Below are 20,324 nucleotides of genomic sequence, written 5' to 3'. Positions count from 1 at the left end.
CGTGGGCTCCAGAGCACGTGGGCTCAGTAGTTGCGGCGTGCGGGCTTAGTTGCCCTGCAGCATGTGGGATCTCAGTTCCCCAACCAGGGACCGAACCTGCATCCCCTGCATTGCAAGGTGGATTCTTAACCACTGGACAACCAGGGAAGTCCCCACTCTTGTATTATTTTAAATTTAGTCCTCACTTCTGAAACTTTTTTCTTTTATTTTGAATTCTGTCTTGAGTTCTATCATCTTACCTAATTCTGGTTTATGCTGTTCTTTCATCTTTTTTTTATTATGGTAAAATATACATAAAACAAAATTTATTATTTCAACCATTTTCAAGTATACAATTCAGTGACATTAAATACATTCACAATGCTGTGCAACCATCACCACTGTGCAAATTCAAAATAATTATGTCAAAAGATTGAGCAGGACATCAGAAAGATGGAGGCAGCAGCATAGTTTCTGAATCTCTCCAAACCCTTTCATGGAAGAAGATCAACTAAAACCAAACACCCATAGGTGGCATTTATCAGCATTTACCATTTCCAGAACTTTTTCACCATCCCAAACAGAGACTCTATAGCCACTAAACAATAACTTCCCATTCCCTCCTCGATCCATGTTCTTTCATCTTTCGCATTGTTTTTCCTAACGTCTTTTAGCCTACTTTGAAATAATAGGTTACAGTTTTGATCTGTTTTGTGGACCTGTCTTTTCCAACTTGATTTTATTGTCTGAAGACATGCTATTCTGCTCCTTATTCTCTTTTTTCTTACACTACCTCTGTACGGGATTTGATCCCAATCCTTTTCTGTTACTGATTTTTGGGTGAAAAAAGTTTTACAGCACTTTGAAAAGGTGGTGCGAGGCCATGTGGAAACATGTTCTTCATGGCTGTTTCATCAATGCTTCACTTATACTGCTTTGGAATAACTGTTTTCCAGGAGGCATAAACCAGTGGGCTTTATCATTGGACAGAGTGCAGAGAAAGGACCCCACGAAAGCTGATCACCTTAGCAGAAATGACTTAGTTATGATTTCACCCAAGATTGGTCACAAACCAGCCTGGGAAACTCAAGGAACCAGAGACAAGGCATAATGCCATCTTTCCTTCTCTCTGCCTCAGCTCTCAAGGATTGGTCACCTCCATGTTATTAGTAACTATTATTTGGTTTCTGTTCATAATTACTATCAGAAGACACAGCACTTAGGGGCCTAATTACACTGCCCAGCTACGCACCATTCTTCTTCATTTTGGCTTCCTGTCCACCAGCAGGAACCTGATTTAGTTTTGTTCTCCCTTCACCACAGCCCAGTAATTTTTGTGCATGACTCTCAGTCTCACCAGAATCTGTATCTCTCACTCTGCCCCAACATTCCACCCCATCATTCGCTCCCTGAAGTGTACTCTAGAAATTTCGGTCAACTCGATATTTTACCACTGTTCACCATCTCTTATGAAACCAGAAGACGAGCAGCTTTCTTATGGAATGATGGAGAACTTGTAAAGATAAAACACCAGTCTGCAGGAGAAAGGGAAGAAGAGAATGATGGAAATCGTTTCTGGAAAACTAGTTTTACATTACGTTTTGTTTGTTCCTGGTAAAGAAACTGAAATCTTCTAAACATTAAAAAAAAAACTAAACCACTAAATTCAATAATACAGGAATATAACTTTTAAAAAAAATTTCTTTGGCTGCGTAGCACGTGGGATCTTAGCTCCCCAACTAGGGACTGAACCCAGGCCTGCTGCATTGGAAGCGCAGAGTCTTCACCACTGGACGACCAGGGAAGTCCCAGGAATATAACTTTTAAAGGAGAAGTTATAAACCCCTTGGTTACATGAACTGGAGATTTTTAGTGAGAAGTCATGTATTTTAAATGACTTGGAGCTTTAAAGGAAGGAAGGAAGGAAGGGAGGAAGGAAGGAAGGAAGGAAGAAAAAGGGACTTCCTTGGTGGGGCAGTGGATATAATATCAAAAGTAAATTAATTAATTAAATAAATTTAAAAAAGAAAAAAAATGCTGAAATCCACTGACTAATTATTCAGGCTATTATATCTTGCTATTTCCAGATACATCCCTTTATAAACTTCTGGTAAAAGGTTATCGTATATCAGAACAAATGAATTACAGACTTTTCTATTTTTCCAAAATTTGAGAAATTCCCTTACATTTCTCCCTTCAAATTTTATAACAAGGGAAAAGTAGTGACAACCCTTATACTTACATTCAATTGCATCATCTGGCCACATGCCTTCTACATCAATCAAATATCTACAAAACAACAAAATTCGAGTCATTTGTAAATAAAAAGGAAAGAAAATCAAGTTTTTACAAAAAAGGGTCCAATTGTGCTTTACAAATATAGATAGAAAAATCCTAAGAAAATATCAGCATATCTAATCAATAATTATTAAAGAATGATATATACCATGACTACAAAAAGGCTTTATTCCGGAGTTTCCCTGGTGGCGCAGTGTTGAGAATCTGCCTGCCAATGCACGGGACACGGATTCGAGCTCTGGTCTGGGAAGATCGCACATGCCCCGGAGCGACTGGGTCCGTGAGCCACAACTACTGAGCCTGCGCGTCTGGAGCCTGTGCTCTGCAACAAGAGAGGCCGCGATAGTGAGAGGCCCGCCCACCGCGATGAACAGTGGCCCCCGCTTGCCGCAACTAGGGAAAGCGCTCGCATAGAAACAAAGACCCAACACAGCCAAAAAAAAAAAAAAAAAAAAAAAAAAAAAAAAAAAGGCTTTATTCCAAGGACCAAGGATGCAAGGATAACGCAACTTTAGAAAATCTATTAATATAGTTATTTACATTAATACAACAATTTAATTAATAAATGAAAGAGAATAAAATACAGGACCAAACTGGCAGATGTTAAAAAGTTATCTGATAACATACAACGGGTCAGTTTCGGTCAAAATGCTTTGTACACTAAAAACAGGAGACTTAATATGACAGAGTATTCATCAAGAACCAACAAATAACAAAAGACAAATTAGGACAAATATTAACATCATATCTAAAAAACCCCATCTAACCAACCATAGGAGCCAGAAACTTAGGCATCACCATCACTGACAGCTATTTCTCCCTCACCCTCATCCTCAACCCACCACCAGTGCTGACAATGATACTGCCTACATACCTCTAGAATCTGTCCACATCTTTCCACCAAAATGACCACCATACCCTGGTCCAAGCCACCATTATGCCCAATTTCTACACAAGTCTCCTAACTTGTTTCCTCGCTTCCACTCTTTCTCCCTGCAGTGTATTCTCCACTCGGTAGCAAAACGATAGGTTGAAAATGCAACTGGGTATGTTCCACACACTCACCTTCAACAAAAAAAGTTCAATGGTTTTCTATTACTCTTCAAGTCTGAAACCTTAAACATAAGCCTGCACGATCGAGCTCCTACCCACACTTGCAGCTCCATTATAATGACATGCTCCCCCAACGGCCCCACCTTCCTGGCCAGTTCCTCCAACACAGCATATGCTTTCCTCTTATAGGGTCTTTTGCTATTCCTTATGCTCAGAAATCTCTCCCCAACGTCCCTATCGGGTTAATACCTACTCATCCTTCAGATATCAGCTGAAACATCCCTAAACCTTCTCTAATCTCCATGATGAGATCAAATCCTCCCTAAAATATGCTCTCATGGTACCATGTCCCTCTCCTTGGCACTTGTCAGAGTTGTAATTCTACATGCAGAGTGTGATACTTGAATATCTATTCCCTCTCTGGACTGCTAGAATTCACAAAGGGCAGGTCAAGTCTCCTCACTCACAAAATTTCTCAAGTCTTTTTGCTAGCACCCAGCACAGTGCTTAAACATAACAGATGCTCAATAAGTATTTCCTGCACGAACAAGCATACATTGGTACAGTGTAGCAACACCCACAAAAAGCATAAGGGCATAAACTCCTTGATGCAGAAGTCCCATTCTGAGTGAAGTTAACTGAGACAAAGCATATATATTCAAAGATGTTCACACAGGAATGTTCATTACTTTGACGTTTTATAATATCAAAAACTTCTGACTTGTACATGTTCATCAGTAAGCAAAGGAACAATGCAGCCTTAAAAAAATAATAAATAAACCAATCAACAGACAAAGGATTAATCTCCAAAATATATAAATAGGTCATGCAGCTCACTATTAAAAACACAAACAACCCAATCAAAAAATGGGCAGAAGACCTAAATAGACATTTCTCCAAAGAAGACATACAGATGGCCAAGAGGCACACGAAAAGCTGCTCAACATCACTAATTATTAAAGAAATGCAAATCAAAACTACAATGAGGTATCACCTCACACCGCTTAGAATGGGCATCATCAGAGAATCTACAAACAGCAAATGCTGGAGAGGATGTGAGGAAAGGGAACCCTCTTGCACTGCTGGTGGGAATGTAAACTGATACAGCCACTATGGAGAACAGTATGCAGGTTCCTTAAAAACTAAAAATAGAATTACCATATGACCCAGCAATCCCACTACTGGGCATATACCCAGAGAAAACCATAATTCAAAAAGACATATGCACCCCAATGTTCACTGCAGCACTATTCGCAATAGCTAGGTCACGGAAGCAACCTAAACGCCCATCGACAGATGCACGGACAAAGAAGATGTGGTACGCATATACAATGGAATATTACTCAGCGATAAAAAAGAACGAACTTGGGTCATTTGTAGAGACGTGGATGGACCTAGAGACTGTCATACAGAGTGAAGTAAGTCAGAAAGAGAAAAACAAATATTATATATTAATGCATATATGTGGAATCTAGAAAAGTGGTACAGAAGAACCGGTTTGCAAGGCAGAAATAGAGACACAGATGTAGAGAACAAACGTATGGACATCAAGGGGGGAAAGAGGGGCAGGGCGGGGGCCGGTGGTGGTGAGATGAATTGGGAGATTGGGATTGACATATATACACTAATATGTATAAAACAGATAACTAATAAGAACCTGCTGTATAAAAAATAAATAAATTTTAAAAATTCAAAAATAAATAAATAAATAAACTAATTAATTAAAAAAAAAAAAAAAAAAAAAAAAGAATGAGGTTGGGAGACTGTCAAAACAGCACACAGATCACACACTCAAGTCCCGGAAGATGGGGAACTGCCTTAAGTCCCCCACTTCGGATGACATCTCCCTGCCTCACAAGTCTCAGTCCGACTGGGCTAGCTTTGGCAAGGGGACGGAGCTGGATCAGGAGCTGCTGCTGCCATATCTGGATCAAGTTCCAGTTTTGGTCTCTCATCCAACACCTAGTCAGACTCGCCTAGCACCTCAGCTGAGAGGAGCAAATTAGGATAGCTCAAAGAATAGGCCTCATACAGCATCAGCCTGAAGGAGTTTATGACCCTGGAAGAAACGGATCAGAAAAAAGGATCCGGGGGACTTCCCTGGTGGTGCAGCGGCTAAAGACTCCACACTCCCAATGCAGGGGGCCCGGGTTCGTTCCCTGGTCAGGGAACTAGATCCCACATCCATGCCGCAACTAAGAGTTTGCATGCCACAACTAAGGAGCCCACCGACTGCAATTAAGACCCGGCGCAACCAAATAAATGAATAAATAAAATAAAACAAATATTTAAAAAACAGATCGGGGAGTGTGTGATCTGTATGATGCACTTTGTTTATGAGAACCCAATTTGATTTCTGCTGTGTATGCAGATCACCTGGGCTGTACAGATGACTGGCTGATGAGATCCTTCACGTGCCCCTCCTGCATGGAGACAGTTGATGCAGCACTGCTTTTGTCCTACGAGACTAACTGAGCCAGTGTCTCTCACCTGACTTCAAGTGAACCATCATTTTTGGTGGTTTTGATCTTTTGTCGTTGAGCCCAAAGAGCCAGGGATTAGGAATTAAGATCATGCATGAAAGTTTCCTAAAAATTCCTGAACGGCTGCAGATGTTGGGGAAAAGCACGTGATATTTTAGAAATTTAGGGGGAAAAAGTAGGATGGTATTTTTATGTAAAGCCTTCACCCCGTGTTGAAAAATATAATTGTTATTTAGATCTTGTTATTCCTCCAGTACATAGGAATTGTGTAAAGTGTTACAGCAGCTATATATGTTTCAATTGTGTGTCAAAGATTAGGATAAAGATAGTGGTTGTTTTTCCTAAGTGAGATAACTTTCTTCTTCCCCCTACCCAAATTCTTTTCTGAAGTTGCTGGCATTTGGGTCAAGGTTTTATTAAAAGCCACATTTTAGAACACTGGCACAAAAAAAGGAGTTTTAAGCTGGTTTGCATAGTTCTTTTTTTGTTTTAGAATAAACATAGAGCACTTATTTTTTACTTTATAGGAACTCTACAAGTTAAGGTCCCATTGTTCTTTTGCTGTGATTGTTGTTACTACTGATGTTGCTGTTTTCTGTCTTTGCTGGTTCTTTCTAATCTACCATTTGTCATTATTGGCATATGATCATCTCAGGGTCACAAGATGGCTGCTGTAAAACCAAACATCATATTCTCACAAAACAAGGAGGAAGCAGAAAAAGAGCCCAAATGGTCATTTTCCTAATGCCTATTTATCTTTTGTCAGAGAAAAATATCATTCTCATAAGCACAATAACAGCCTTCCCTTAATTACTCATTTGCCAAAACAGACTGATATGACCATTCATAAGACAATTCATGGCAAAGAGGGATATGAGAATGATTGTCTTAGCCTAACAAGGATTTATCCACTCAAGCTGAATGCTTCACTCCTCAAAAAAGTCATAAAGTTCTATGAGCAAGGAAGAACTACTAAGTGACTGTTAAGTGAACCATCAGAATTGTTTGTCCAAGACCATACGATTCTTTCTTTCCACTGGAAATGGAATTCATTGCCTTAGGTCTTTTTAAATAGTGTACTATTACTGTTGGGGCTGGCTCTGTGCTTGAAAACCAGCTGAAAACCAGTTATAACCTGTTACAAGTGCTGTATCTGTTTGCAGTTAAGAAATGCAGAATTCAAAGTGATCTCCTAGCTTGTAGGCAAACTGAGATTCACTGTCCCTCTTCTATAAAAAAAATGAGCTAATGTGTCCAGAAACTAACTCTAGTAAAGTGGGGTTTAACATTACCCTTTCTTATGAGTTTCGTCAAATTATTTTGGTGGTTAACATGGTGATAATTAAAAGTCAAGGTAAATTTTAAATATTAAGAATTCTGATGTATGGAGCTTGACTTATGCCACCATGCTTATGTAAAAATGAAAGTGGCACCATGGTTAAACTGAGAAAAGTTTCTCAGTTGTAACAATTTTGATTTATTCTTTCCTGTGACCTCCTTCCCTGTTGTCTTGAAGCACAGCAAAAGGATACTGCATGTCTTCTTACGGTAGTGCTGAGGTTATTGAAGTTATATAAAACACATCTCAGTCTCTGTTTCTTGGAAGGAAAGTCCTGCTAGTTGACTGACAATTCTAAGCAGGGAGAATTTAGAGAAATGTGTTTCATGTTTCGCACACAAATGAAGAATCTGTATAATCACGACTTCACAGCTGTGATCTCAAAAAAGAAGGAATTTCTCTCTTTCTATTTTTCTTGCACATAACGTAAGAACACTCTGAATCTCTAAGCTTCTGAAGCGTTAGTAGAGATGGTCTAGTAAAGATGTAGTTGTAATGTTTTACCCATTTAGCATGTGTTTATTTTTCCTTATGTACTCCAAGGTGACATATTTGTTCAGCTCAGTGATATTACAGCTAAAAAAATCATTCATTAGTAAAAGGAGAAGCAATCTCAACCTAACAAATCAGAAGTGTTTCTTATTATTTTATATTGAGTTGAATATTTGACTCTTAACACTTTTTGCTACATACAAAACACAAGTCCCTTGAAGGGTTCTTCATAAGTGCATTATACAAGGATTTAGTATGTCATAAGCACTTAAAGATTTGACATTCAACTGTAGTAGTATCCATGTTGGTTACTTTTCTTACGAGCCCCATGATGAGTTGGAGAAACACTGAAAGAATTAGAGTATCAGGTTCTATTAAATTGTTACATGTATCTTGCTTAAGTTTGTGCTCATTTATTTATATCCAACTACATAAAGCAAATTTGGAGGAAAAAAAAGAATAATAAATAAATAAGAATGAGGTCTCCAAATATTGTCAGAGGAAGATGTCCTCCATATATTAAATTATAAACCAGAATGTCTAAAACACTATACCATTAAATCACATGTACAGTCAGTTCTGTATATCCAACGGTTCCATAACCTGCAGATATGGAAGCCCGACTGTACTACACCATTTTACATACGGGACTTGAGCATCCGAGGATTTTCGGATCCATGGGGAGTCCTAAAACCAATCCCCCTGCAGATACCAAGGGACCATTGTATATGCTTATATCTGCATTTTTTACGTCTGAAAAAATATGTGCTAAATTATTACTGGTGGTAACATCTGAGTAGGGGGCAAAATTGCCTTCCACTTCATACACTTCTCTGACTGCATTTTTTGCATTCAGCTTACATTAGCTTACATTACTATTGTAAACAGAACAATTTAAACATGCTCTGCCTCTTGGGGTTGGCAACTCACCTGCACATGAGGTAGCCAGTCCTGTTGAAACCATGGGTACAGTGGACACCAAGAAGTCTGTCTAGAAAACAGGGAATATGGAATTAAGTAAGCGAAGTAGATACACTAAAAACAAGTTAGACAATTTTCTCAAGAGTAGCCTTTATTAGTTACCACAACACTACCACTATCCTGAAAAGGAAAAACTCTGAAGAAAAGAGTGTTTTTGCAGGAACGTACTATAAAGAATTAACTACTATACAGTCAAAATTCATTGTCTCTGGGAAATTTTGCATAGCCTCCAATCAGATGCAATAGTGTGGACTGGAGAATGCCCATCAGGAACTGATCTGACTACAGAAAAAGGGAGTGGAAAAAAAAAACAGGCTATCAGAAGAACAGAATTTGTTTCTGAGTGAAACAAATGGAATGCCTTCACTTTTAATGCTCAATAATAAAAAGAACAAACGGTTTCTGAAGGGCTCTTGGGGTCCCCCAAAGCACTTCCATTCCTTCTCTCCTTCACTGCTCCTCACACGCCACGGGTTTATGTGCCTGTGGAGTTCTCGGGTTAAGTAGCACTGTTCTTATTTCACAATGAAAAAGTAAGGCTCGAGACGTAAGCCCAAGCTGCACAGCAGGCAAACAGAAAAAAGACTAGAATCGAGTCTCAGATTTTTCCAACTATGCCACAGTATTTTGTGGTCCAGGACTTAAAAAAAATTATATGAGAGAGTAAATAAAAAACAACAACATGTAGCTGATCGCTGCAAAAGCTATGTCTGTGACTAGGTGGTGTCTGGCATTCGTCATCTCCTGCCTGGATTACTACCACCCTACAATTCTAACAATCTCTTCTATTTCAACTGATCCTCCATATGGAAGATGTTCTCTCTCTAAAATATAAACTTGGCTGGATTGCTCTGTTGCTGAAAAATCTGTTGTAGCAATGCAACTTCCCTAACACGAAGCGTCTGCAACTTCTCCAGAGTCCCTGCTCCTGCCGTCAGTTCGGCATCGGCTACCGGTACCTCTTTCCAGACACTCATGGGTAGTGCCTACCTTTACCAACATTCTAGCACGACTATGTTACCTGGAGTTACTGACCACAGCCAGATCTCCACTTCAGCTCCTTCCTATCTAGCTGTTCTTGAGTGGGACATCACAGGAAGCACTGAAAAGAATTCCTCTTCACTCGGAGACTTTACTCTGGCACTCACTGACCGGCACCCAGCTGCTTCCTCCATGTTTATGGCAGCCCAGTATGATAAAACTTCAGATGCCAATAACATGGTCCCTCTATATCCATCACTTACTGCCAGGCTTGCTTAGGTAACACCATCTCAGATTCCAAATCAGGAGCATAGCCGCCTGTCACTTCCCTACCAGGAAGGAAGCCAGGTATATTACTATAACCAAGGCACACTGGGGTCTTCACTGTATGGAGAACTTGGCTCCTGCCCGCAATCCTATGGCTCCGCGTCATACACAGGAAGTAGGGCCTCTGCGCAACCAGAAATGGGAATGGGACTGAAGGAGATTCAGCCCGCAAATATCCGACCACCAGCTTCCACCTCTGCAATCTGCCACCCTGTGTCTGCTCAACGCATCACAGAAACAAGTTTTCAAGGTGAGTATACAAACGGCAGAGCAAGTTGAAGAATGAGGTCGGCATTCACAAACGGGGTCAAATCGACAGCTGGGAAGGGGTGTAGAGACAGGTAGAATTTAGATCCTGAGCCTTTAATAACCACTACCTTCTCTCAGTGCTCTCTGTTTTTAGACTCTATGTAAGAACAGCTAGGGCTTCCCTGGTGGCGCCTGCCAATGCAGGGGACACGGCTTCGAGCCCCGGTCTGCGAAGATCCCACATGCCGTGCAGCAACTAAGCGCATGTGCCACAACGACTGAGCCTGCATTCCAGAGCCCGTGAGCCGCAACTACCGAAGCCCACGCGCCTACAGCCCATGCTCCGCAACAAGAGAGGCCACCGCGATGAGAAGCCCGCACACCGCAACCAAGAGTAGACCCCGCTAGCCGCAACTAGAGAAAGCCCGTGCACACCAATGAGGACCCAGTGCAGCCAAAAAAATAAATACGTAGAATAAATAAGTTCAATCAATCAATCAATCAATAAACGTAAATTAAAAACAAACAAACAAACAAAAAAACAGAACACCTAATGCAGGTGGGAAGGTGGGAGGGACACTGTAAAGGTCATCTATGCTACATGTACAAGAACCCCGAGAGCACACCAATAGGTACCACATTTTTCACTGCTGTAGCCGAGCATTCCCCCTGTACTACCACACTGTAGCACTCCCTTCCCTCGTCTACTGCTACAGTCTCTTTGGAAGGTGTTTCAGAACTCTTGTTATGAGAGTGCCAGTTGAACTGTCCTCACTTCCGTCATTTATACCAGGATTTAAGACCTTGTGGTCCGAGATCCTGTCCAGAGAGCAAGCAGGCTAAGACTCTGTCTTTGTTTCTATATTTCATCAGAAAGGGCTCTACCCCCTCTCCTAGTTCATGGTGTGAAGTGTTCTTAGCCTCTCGGGAAAGTGGGGAGAATTCAAAGGACTCTCTATGAGAATGCTAGGCTTTGTAAAACATTTCAGTTTTTTAAAAAGAAGACTCATTTTGTATTGGACTTAACAACAGTCCTATGAGATACAAAGAGAGCCAAGGATCAGTGACATGAAATGATCACCAGTAAGAATTACAACAGTCACCGCTTACCTCGTAGCATAGGGCACTGTCCATGATCCTTAAGAAGAGTTAGTAGAAATGCCTTGCCCATCTTGCCCCTGAACCCCTTGAAAGGTACACGACTGCTGTGTTGGTGTTTAGGGGGAGCATCTCACTTACCCGGGACTGACTTCAACCTTGATTCCTCTGTAGTGATGGAGACTTCCCCGCTGATGAAAAATTCCCTGGGATTGCAACCTCCAAGCCAGACCGCTTTCCTATGGAATGACAGAGAACTTCAGAGAACTTGTCAAGATGAAACACCAGTCAGTCTGCGGGAGAAAGGGAAGAAGAGAACGATGGAAATCGTTTCTGGGAAACTATTTTTACATTATGTTTTGTTTGTTCCTGGTAAATAAACTGAAATCTTCTTAACATTCAAACAAAATCTAAACCACTAAATTCAACAACACAGGAGTATAACTTTTGAAAAAAATTTCTTTGGCTGCGCAGCATGTGGGATCTTAGCTCCCCAACCAGGGATTGAACCCACGCCTGCTGCATTGGAAGCGCAGAGTCTTCACCACTGGACCACCAGGGAAGTCCCAGGAATAGAACTTTTAAAGGAGAAGGTATAAACCCCTGGGTTATATGAACTGGAGATTTTTAGTAAGAAGTCAATAGATCTTTTGTTAGGCACATTTTATGTTAGGCTGTCTCCCTGCACAGGACGCAGGCGCCTTGAAAATGGAAATCACATCCCTCTATAGTACGTCCCTCTTCTTTCTGCTTTGCAGTTTGCTGCTCCACTTGTTCAACCCCACCTAGTAATAACCTATACTTCCCTTGTTCCTGTTTTCCCATCTGGAAAACAGACAAAAGGCAACCAAACAACGCAAAGGTCTCAACAAATAAGGGATACCCAAAACCAGAGATGGCCAGAACTTCTGTATCCCTCATGAAACCTAGCCCGGTGTTCAATACTTAGGTATCATTAATACATGCGTGTTGACTGAAACAGTTGAAACGCAATTCTTCCACTTCCCAGTTTAGTTTTAGTCCTCATACAAAACCTGATCATCAAATTCCTTAATGCTAGGAATCACAGTGAAAAATAATTTCTCAACTGACTTCTGTCAGATGAGTGAGAACTAAGGTTAATTCAGTGTATCTGAAGCATAGAAAGTGAGGGCAAACGTGGCACAAGATGGGGCTAGAGAAGCAGAGAGGATTCTAGAGCACGCAGAGTCTTAAAGGCCACCAGTGTGTTTTCTATTCTCAAAACAATGTTTGTGAGCGATGTTTATGAGCAATGTTCCAACTTGCTTTGAAGCTTTCTTGTGTGAAGAATGGATTGGAGGGAAACAAGATATATGGACACTAGTTAGGACCTAATCGCAACAGACAGGCAAGTTCAGTATTAGGATGTTGAGGGAGAGCTGACAGATTCCAAAGAAATTCAGGAGATAAACTGAAGCGGGCTTCATGGGGTATGAGATGGAGGAAAGGAAGGTCTTAGGGAATTAAAGGGTTTACTGCACACATGAGCAGAGTCTCAAAATTAATCATTTGAACGTACAGAGGGGGATCGATCTCCCAAATGACACCGGTTAGGAAGCAACGGTACGCCCTGTAGAATTCCTAGAGACAGCACAAATCAACTGTTTCGATGGAAAATTCGGCGGGACCCTTGATTTCCATGGGAATATAGAGAAAAGAGACACTGATCTGGCTTGCAGGTATTTAGGAAGTTGTTAGCCTGACATCACATACTAGTCTCATGTAAGTAGGCCGTCTGAAGTATGAAGCTTAGGGGAAAAACCTTGAAGAAAACTTAAAAGCTTAAGCCACACCTCTATACTACACCACCTTTCACAGTTTCTTCTCAGATAAGCAGCATCCCCATCAGTGAAGAAACTCACATCCCATAATAGGAACAACAGGCCTAAAAATTAAATGTGTGTCTTTGGAGGTCCCATCTATGCGATATCTTCCTGGTACCAGAAAAGTCCCCAGGAAGATCGATCTTTGCACCCCTGAAAGCTTACCACCAAGGAAAATGACTAGGTCCATAGATTTCCTCCCTCAAACCAGCCTACCTCACACATAAATCACTAGCAACTCAGCCCTTAACTCACATTATCACAGTCACAAGAGTGGTTAGGGAGAAAAGCACTAACCAGGGGAACTAACACAGAGGCAATCCAGGCCAAGCTGGGCTGGTGGCAGATATCTGCTCCTTACGCTCGGGTGCATAATGCGACTCACCACAATGCCTTTTTCACAGACCCTTTTTAAAGTTTCTCCACAAAATCCAACAGCTCAAGTTAGCTCATGACGCTTCAAGGTAAACAATCGTCAAGAGAAAAACATGCAATATGTCTTACAATGTTGGATTCCTTACAAATAGGACAAGGAAATAACCATGTAGACAAAACCAGAGCATTTGAAAACATCTGCGTTCTACAAACATACCAGTGAATGCTATAAATAAGGTAATATGACATAAAACAAAATGAAAACTAGATGTGAGACTGTTCTCTTCAGTGTACAGACTTCATGGCAGTTGCTGCACGATCTAGCTACTTATATCTACAACTCTCTGTTCTGTTAATACAAAATGAGGCCCAAGTGTGTCAACTTGTTTCCCACAGAAACCAAAAAACCTACATGCATCTCTTTTCTCCGGTGCCCTTTCACCTTACCTGCTCCCAGTTCTCCACCAATGTCCTCCTCTTTCTCTAATTATTCTCCTCTTCATTGTGCTTGGCCTTGCACCCAAGCATGCAAGACAGAGAGTCCTAGAGGTCCGAGATTCTAGAGGGGCTGTTTGCAAGGGGGAGGAGATTACGGTAACTGCCACACTGTATATACTTCTGTGCAAAGAAAGAGGGACAGTGTTCAGAATGTCTCTCACATATAAAAAGAGCTGGATGGCAGGATACCTGTGTGGCCCAAGGAACTAGAGCTAGCAAATCATGGGCAAAACAATTGCAACCAAAGGCTGGAAGAGGAAAGGTCTGCAACCAGCTCTGTCTCCTGGCTCTCTGGTATTTGCTGCCAATGGGCAGAGTCTATTTCGTGAAGCATCAAGCACTGAAAAGAAGACTCCTGCTGCTGGAAGTTGACAGGAAGGAACATCCAATGCAAGACCAAGGCTTGTCCTAGAAGCAATGCCCATAATGGAAGAAAAAAAAAAAAAAAAAAGAAAGCGGAAGAGAAATGTTAAGTCGCAAGTCCAACCTGGCCCCCAGCCTAGCCCAGCCCAAGGAAGGTAGGAGTCAAGGAGAAGAAACTAAAAGAGAAGAGCCTTGGACCACAACATTCTCCACAGGGTACACTCAACAAACTTCACCCTGCTCTTTAACCAAGTTACAACTCTAATAGTTCAAACTGCATGGCTCTTTCCTTCCTAAGGATACTAGTTAAATAAGATCTATATAGCTCTAAGTATATGATACATAAAATAGAATACTCTGTAGAATATAAGTAACTGTTAGTTAATTATATTAATGAACGTCTGTAAGAAATGTTGCAATGATTTCCCTAATGGAAGAGCCTGGGGGAGGTAAATCTGTCTTCTAGGATTTCCTCCCCAGAGCTCAGAAATTGAGGGGTTGTTTTAGCTCTCCTACGCTCTCTTCACCCAAGCCCGCCCTCCTGTTGGGGATCGGACCTCCCTATTGGCTAGCTCATACCTTTCAACTGCCTGCTTTGTGACATCACTCTCCTACCAAACCTACTACCACTTGGTAGAGGTCTTGGGGTTTCCGTGGAGCCGTTTGGACCAGTAACCAGTGACCTTTGTACTGGACACGTGCGCCGTTCAGCTGCAGCCACTCAGACATCCTCTAGTGTTGTCTCCTCATCCCTTGTACCTGCAGTTGATGTCTCCTCTTCTCTGACCATGTCAGGTAAGAAAAGAAACTTTGGAAAGTTTTGCGTTCGATTTCTTGTGCCCCTAAATTGAGGAGGAGATTCAAAATAGCGTGGAATAATGAGGGAAAGTATTGAACTACAAGTCTGGAGACCTAATTTCAGTTTTGACTTTGACGTTTACTGTCTGTGTGACTTTGGACAAATCACTGACTGCCTCACAAAGCCTGCTGCTTTCCTTATCTGTTACGTTAGGATACCACATTGGGTTGATCACTCTGATCCCCTTCTTTTCCAATATTGAGCCTTAAAGGGTACCCATGTAGAAAATGAAATCAGAGACTTCTCAAAAGAGTGTTTCAACAGAAACATAGAAAAGCCAGGTGACACAGAAAACTAGCGATATATACCAAGATGTTTCATCTCCAATGGTCTCCCTCCACTAGTATTTCGACTAGTTGAAAAGAGAGAATAGGGAGAGAGGATGGAGAGTACTGGGCTATATAGGGAGGCACAGAGTCAAACGTAAGCAAGTTTAGGATTGTTTTCATTAGCACAGGCCAACAGGAACCAAGAGATGGGAAAAAAATATAAGAATGAAGAGGGAAAGCATAGAGGAGCTCTCAAGAAAGAGGCAGTTTGCCATGGAATGTTGATGGGAGCCAAAGATTTTAAATTAAAGCAGAAACAGCACAGAGGGAAATCTGCTCAGAGCAGGGCAAAACAAAGTTGATGGTAGCAAATCCTTACATTAACAGACTAAGAAGGAAAGTAAGGCCAGAACAGGGGATCACCAGGAAAGGCAGCCTATCAGAAAAGTCATACTCCGTTTTCTTTCTTTTATTGCCTCTCTGAATACAGCTGGCACTTGACAGTTTGGAATAGAAACACTTTAGAAGTATGTTTTAGAAATGATGCTTCCTAGAAACCAGAAACCAAAGTGGTTATCTAGGGGGCTGCTTTTCAGTGTTCTATTCTTTCTAATTTTTAAACTAGGTAGACATTTGACCAATTAAACATTTTAAATGATATCTTCTACATTGAATCAGAAGGACTATTTCCTTTGTGTGATATGTAGCTTCTAAGGCAAGGTTGCTTTTCATTTTTACAGTTATTTCCTTCCTAACACAGAGAGCACATTGATCAACAGCCATCGTTCGCTTGTAGATCTTAGCTACCGGAGAAGAAAAAGAAAAAGTCAAGCCCCACATCTCTAATTCCCCATTTAGGGAATTCCCTGGCGGTCCAGCGCTTTAGGACTCGGTGCTTTCACGGCCAGGGCCACGCGGCGCGGCAAAAGAAAAAAAGAAAACACAAACATCCACATTTATCTAAAACAATATTGTGGAGTCCTTTGGATTTTCTTACATTTGAAAATCTTTTTTAATTGGATTCTAGGGATGATGGTTTTTTGAGGTCTTGGGATGTCATCTTCTTGGATGTGGAAGATGATTCTAAGTTCTAGGATAAATACAAAAACCTTCTTGATACTTTTTAAGCTTCCTTTCTGCTTATTATATGAGTTATATTCATGGAAAGATATATTTCTCCTAGGCTTAATACCTGTTACTTGCTGGGTAAAAATATGAATGAGCACAATAATGAAACTCTTTTACACTTACTATTTTGCTGTCTGCTTTGTACCGGTTTTCATTGAAATACTTGTCTATATATGTTGTGGCTACCTATACATTCACATTTGTTGCATTCTGTTGCTTGTTGTGCATTTTTTACTGATTTATCGTCTCTGTCTGTATGCATTGGCTAGGAATTCATTCACCTCTATCACCTCCATCGTGTTTTTTGGTTAATAGTATTCACTAAAATAGAGTGGGCAAAATTCACTTTCATAATATTGCATGTATGGTACAGAATGTCATTTGTTAGTAAATTCATTAGGCTTTGATACTTGCCCACATACCCCAGTTTTCATTAATATCTATGGATTTCTTTTTCGTTACGTAACATGTTTTTCATGATTTTTCTTTGTCTTTCTAGAACTTATTGTATCTTCCTCCATATAAATCATACGCAATAGATCAGCTTATTCATCTATTAATTATTACTGCTATTATTATTGGTGGTGGTGTTATAACCACTTTATAGATGAGTAATCTGAAGTAATCAGATAACTTTTCTCTTTCCAAAAGCACTTAAGAAATCCACTTTCGGGTAATCATTTTGAGGTAGGATGAGAAACCAGGCTTGAAGAGGGCAAAAATGACTCTTTCAGTTCACCAGTTGGACTGAGCTATACGTCAACTCTAGGTAATAGCGTGGGAACTGCACAAGCAAAGGGAGACACTGAAGATGACAATGGTAATGGCCGTACTGTTTTCTAATGGACAAAAAAAATGCTTATATTATAAGTTCTATTTCTCCTGCTTTCTGGCACTATCATGCTCAGAGTGGAGTCCTGGCAAGGAAGTCAGGATACTTAGGTTCTGAAACCTGGTAATGACACTAACATAATGAGAGAACCTGAACAAGTCAACCCGACCTCTCTGAGCCTCAGTTTCCTTACTCGTGAAATGAGACTGAAAAAAGAGAAAGTTCTCTAAGGGCCTCCTAGTTCTAAAATGCTTCCAGTCTAGGAAATAGCATAGAAGTCAATACGAGTGCAGGCTGAAGGGAAAGACAGGGCAGGGAGAAGGTTGCTTCCAGCCTAGAGAACAATGTCTGAACCATACCACTTGGCTCTTCTGCCCATCTGTGCCCAAGATGGGAGCACAGGCAGTTAATACAGAAGAGTGGAAAACTGCTCAGTCCTTACAGCCATCATTAACTGTCTGATTTTGGGTTTCTCAGGAAGGGTCGATAGTAGAGGTGTCCTGAGAGCAAGAACCTTAAGATAATGCTGTTCCTCAAACGTAGTGAGAATTTCTCAACCTCCCTGAGTTTTTCATGACCCTCTTGTTCTTACAGAAAATTTCCAAAATCCATCTCTACTTGGAACTCTAAATTCTCTGCAGCATTGTCTTCCTGTGGTGAGCAATGCAACTTCCCTAACACGAAGTGTCTGCAACTTCTCCAGAGTCTCTGCCCCTGCCGTCAGTTCGGCATCGGCTACCGGTACCTCTTTCCAGACACTCATGGGTAGTGCCTACCTTTACCAACATTCCAGCACGACTATGTTATCTGGAGTTACTGACCACAGCCAGATCTCCACTTCAGCTCCTTCCTATCCAGGTGTTCTTGAGTGGGACATCACAGGAAGCACTGAAAAGAATTCCTCTTCACTCGGAGACTTTACTCTGGCACTCACTGACCGGCACCCAGCTGCTTCCTCCATGTTTATGGCAGCCCAGGATGATAAAACTTCAGACGCCAATAACATGGTCCCTCTATATCCATCACTTTCTGCCAGGCTTGCTCAGGAAGCACCATCTCAGATTCCAAATCAGGGGCATAGCCGCCTGTCACTTCCCTACCAGGAAGGAAGCCAGGTATATTACTATAACCAAGGCACACTGGGGTCTTCACTGTATGGAGAACTTGGCTCCTGCCCGCAATCCTATGGCTCCGCGTCATACACAGGAAGTAGGGCCTCTGCGCAACCAGAAATGGGAATGGGACTGAAGGAGATTCAGCCCACAAATATCCGACCACCAGCTTCCACCTCTGCAATCTGCCACCCTGTGTCTGCTCAACGCATCACAGAAACAAGTTTTCAAGGTGAGTATACAAACGGCAGAGAAAGTTGAAGAATGAGGTCGGCATTCACAAATGGGGTCAAATCGACAGCTGGGAAGGGGTGTAGAGACAGGTAGAATTTAGATCCTGAGCCTTTAGTAACCACTACCTTCGCTCAGTGCCCTCTGTTTTTAGACTCTATATAAGAACACCTAGGGCTTCCCTGGTGGCGCCGTGGTTAAGAATCCGCCTGCCAATGCAATGCGGCGGACACTGGTTCGAGCCCTGGTCTGGGAAGATCCCACATGCCGTGGAGCAACTAAGCCCATGTGCCACAACGACTGAGCCTGCATTCTAGAGCCCGTGAGCCGCAACTACCGAAGCCCACGCGCCTAGAGCGCATGCTCCGCAACAAGAGAAGCCCGCACACCGCAACCAAGAGTAGACACCGCTAGCCGCAACTAGAGAAAGCCCGTGCACAGCAATGAAGACCCTGTGCAGCCAAAAAAATAAATACGTAGAATAAATAAGTTCAAACAATCAATCAATAAATAAACGTAAATTAAAAAAAACAAAAAAACAAAAAGAACACCTAATGCAGGTGGGAAGGTGGCAGGGACACTGTAAAGGTCATCTATGCTACATGTACAAGAACCCCGAGAGCACACCAATAGGTACCACATTTTTCACTGCTGTAGCCGAGCATTCCCCCTGTACTACCACACTGTAGCACTCCCTTCCCTCGTCTACTGCTACAGTCTCTTTGGAAGGTGTCTCAGAACTCTTGTTATGAGAGTGCCAGTTGAAGTGTCCTCACTTCCGTCATTTATACCAGGATTTAAGACCTTGTGGTCCGAGATCCTGTCCAGAGAGCAAGCAGGCTAAGACTCTGTCTTTGTTTCTGTATTTCATCAGAAAGGGCTCTACCCCCTCTCCTAGTTCATGGTGTGAAGTGTTCTTAGCCTCTCGGGAAAGTGGGGAGAATTGAAAGGACTCTATATGAGAATGCTAGGCTTTGTAAAACATTTCAGTTGTTTAAAAAGAAGACTCATTTTGTATTGGACTTACAACAGTCCTATGAGATACAAAGAGAGCCAAGGATCAGTGACATGAAATGATCACCAGTTAAGCATTACAACAGTCACCGCTTACCTCGTAGCATAGGGCACTGTCCATGATCCTTAAGAAGAGTTAGTAGAAATGCCTTGCCCATCTTGCCCCTGAACCCCTTGAAAGGTACATGACTGCTGTGTTGGTGTTTAGGGGGAGCATCTCATTTACCAGGGACTGACTTCTCCCTTGATCCCTTTGTAGTGATGGAGACTTCCCTGGTGATGAAAAATTCCCTGGGATTGCAACCTCCAAGCCAGACGTTTTGTGTGACACAAACTCAAGAACTCCCCAAGTCCTGCAGTAGCAGAAACAGTCACATACTTGAGAGTAACCCACCATCTGAACTTGGGGACATTTCAGTGACAGCTCCAGTCCAGAGTGCCAGGCGTCTCCTGGCCCTGCCTCCAGCTCCAAGCCAGGGACAAACAGAGAGTAAGAACGTGGAGGATATCAAAACCAAG

At 41.8% G+C, this 20,324-nt stretch overlaps 1 long non-coding RNA gene and 1 pseudogene across 8 annotated transcripts; one reads left to right on the top strand and one right to left on the bottom strand.

Annotated features, from left to right (window-relative positions):
• Positions 1 to 290: 290 nt before the first annotated feature.
• Positions 291 to 20,118, bottom strand: LOC309654213. Of its 7 annotated transcripts, XR_014260037.1 has the most exons (6): positions 20,032 to 20,046; positions 11,293 to 11,519; positions 8,575 to 8,635; positions 2,426 to 2,599; positions 2,222 to 2,268; positions 291 to 1,514 (listed from the first exon to the last, which is right to left on the bottom strand). It is a non-coding gene; the product is annotated as an uncharacterized lncRNA (long non-coding RNA). The 7 variants fall into 7 exon arrangements; XR_014260035.1 differs by lacking the exon at positions 11,293 to 11,519 and having other exon boundaries at positions 20,032 to 20,118; XR_014260038.1 differs by lacking the exons at positions 11,293 to 11,519; positions 20,032 to 20,046 and adding an exon at positions 9,647 to 9,759.
• Positions 2,599 to 6,684, top strand: LOC309654212 (RING finger protein 11 pseudogene; annotated as a pseudogene). Its single transcript has one exon. The product of its transcript is annotated as an RING finger protein 11 pseudogene (transcript).
• Positions 20,119 to 20,324: the final 206 nt, after the last annotated feature.

The sequence above is a fragment of the Balaenoptera physalus genome (genome assembly GCF_965194825.1).
Source record: "Balaenoptera physalus genome assembly, contig: HAP1_SCAFFOLD_2289, whole genome shotgun sequence".
Lineage (NCBI taxonomy): Eukaryota > Metazoa > Chordata > Mammalia > Artiodactyla > Balaenopteridae > Balaenoptera > Balaenoptera physalus.
The sequence above is the reverse complement of the archived record's forward strand: the minus strand, read 5'-3'. Positions and strand labels throughout refer to the sequence as shown.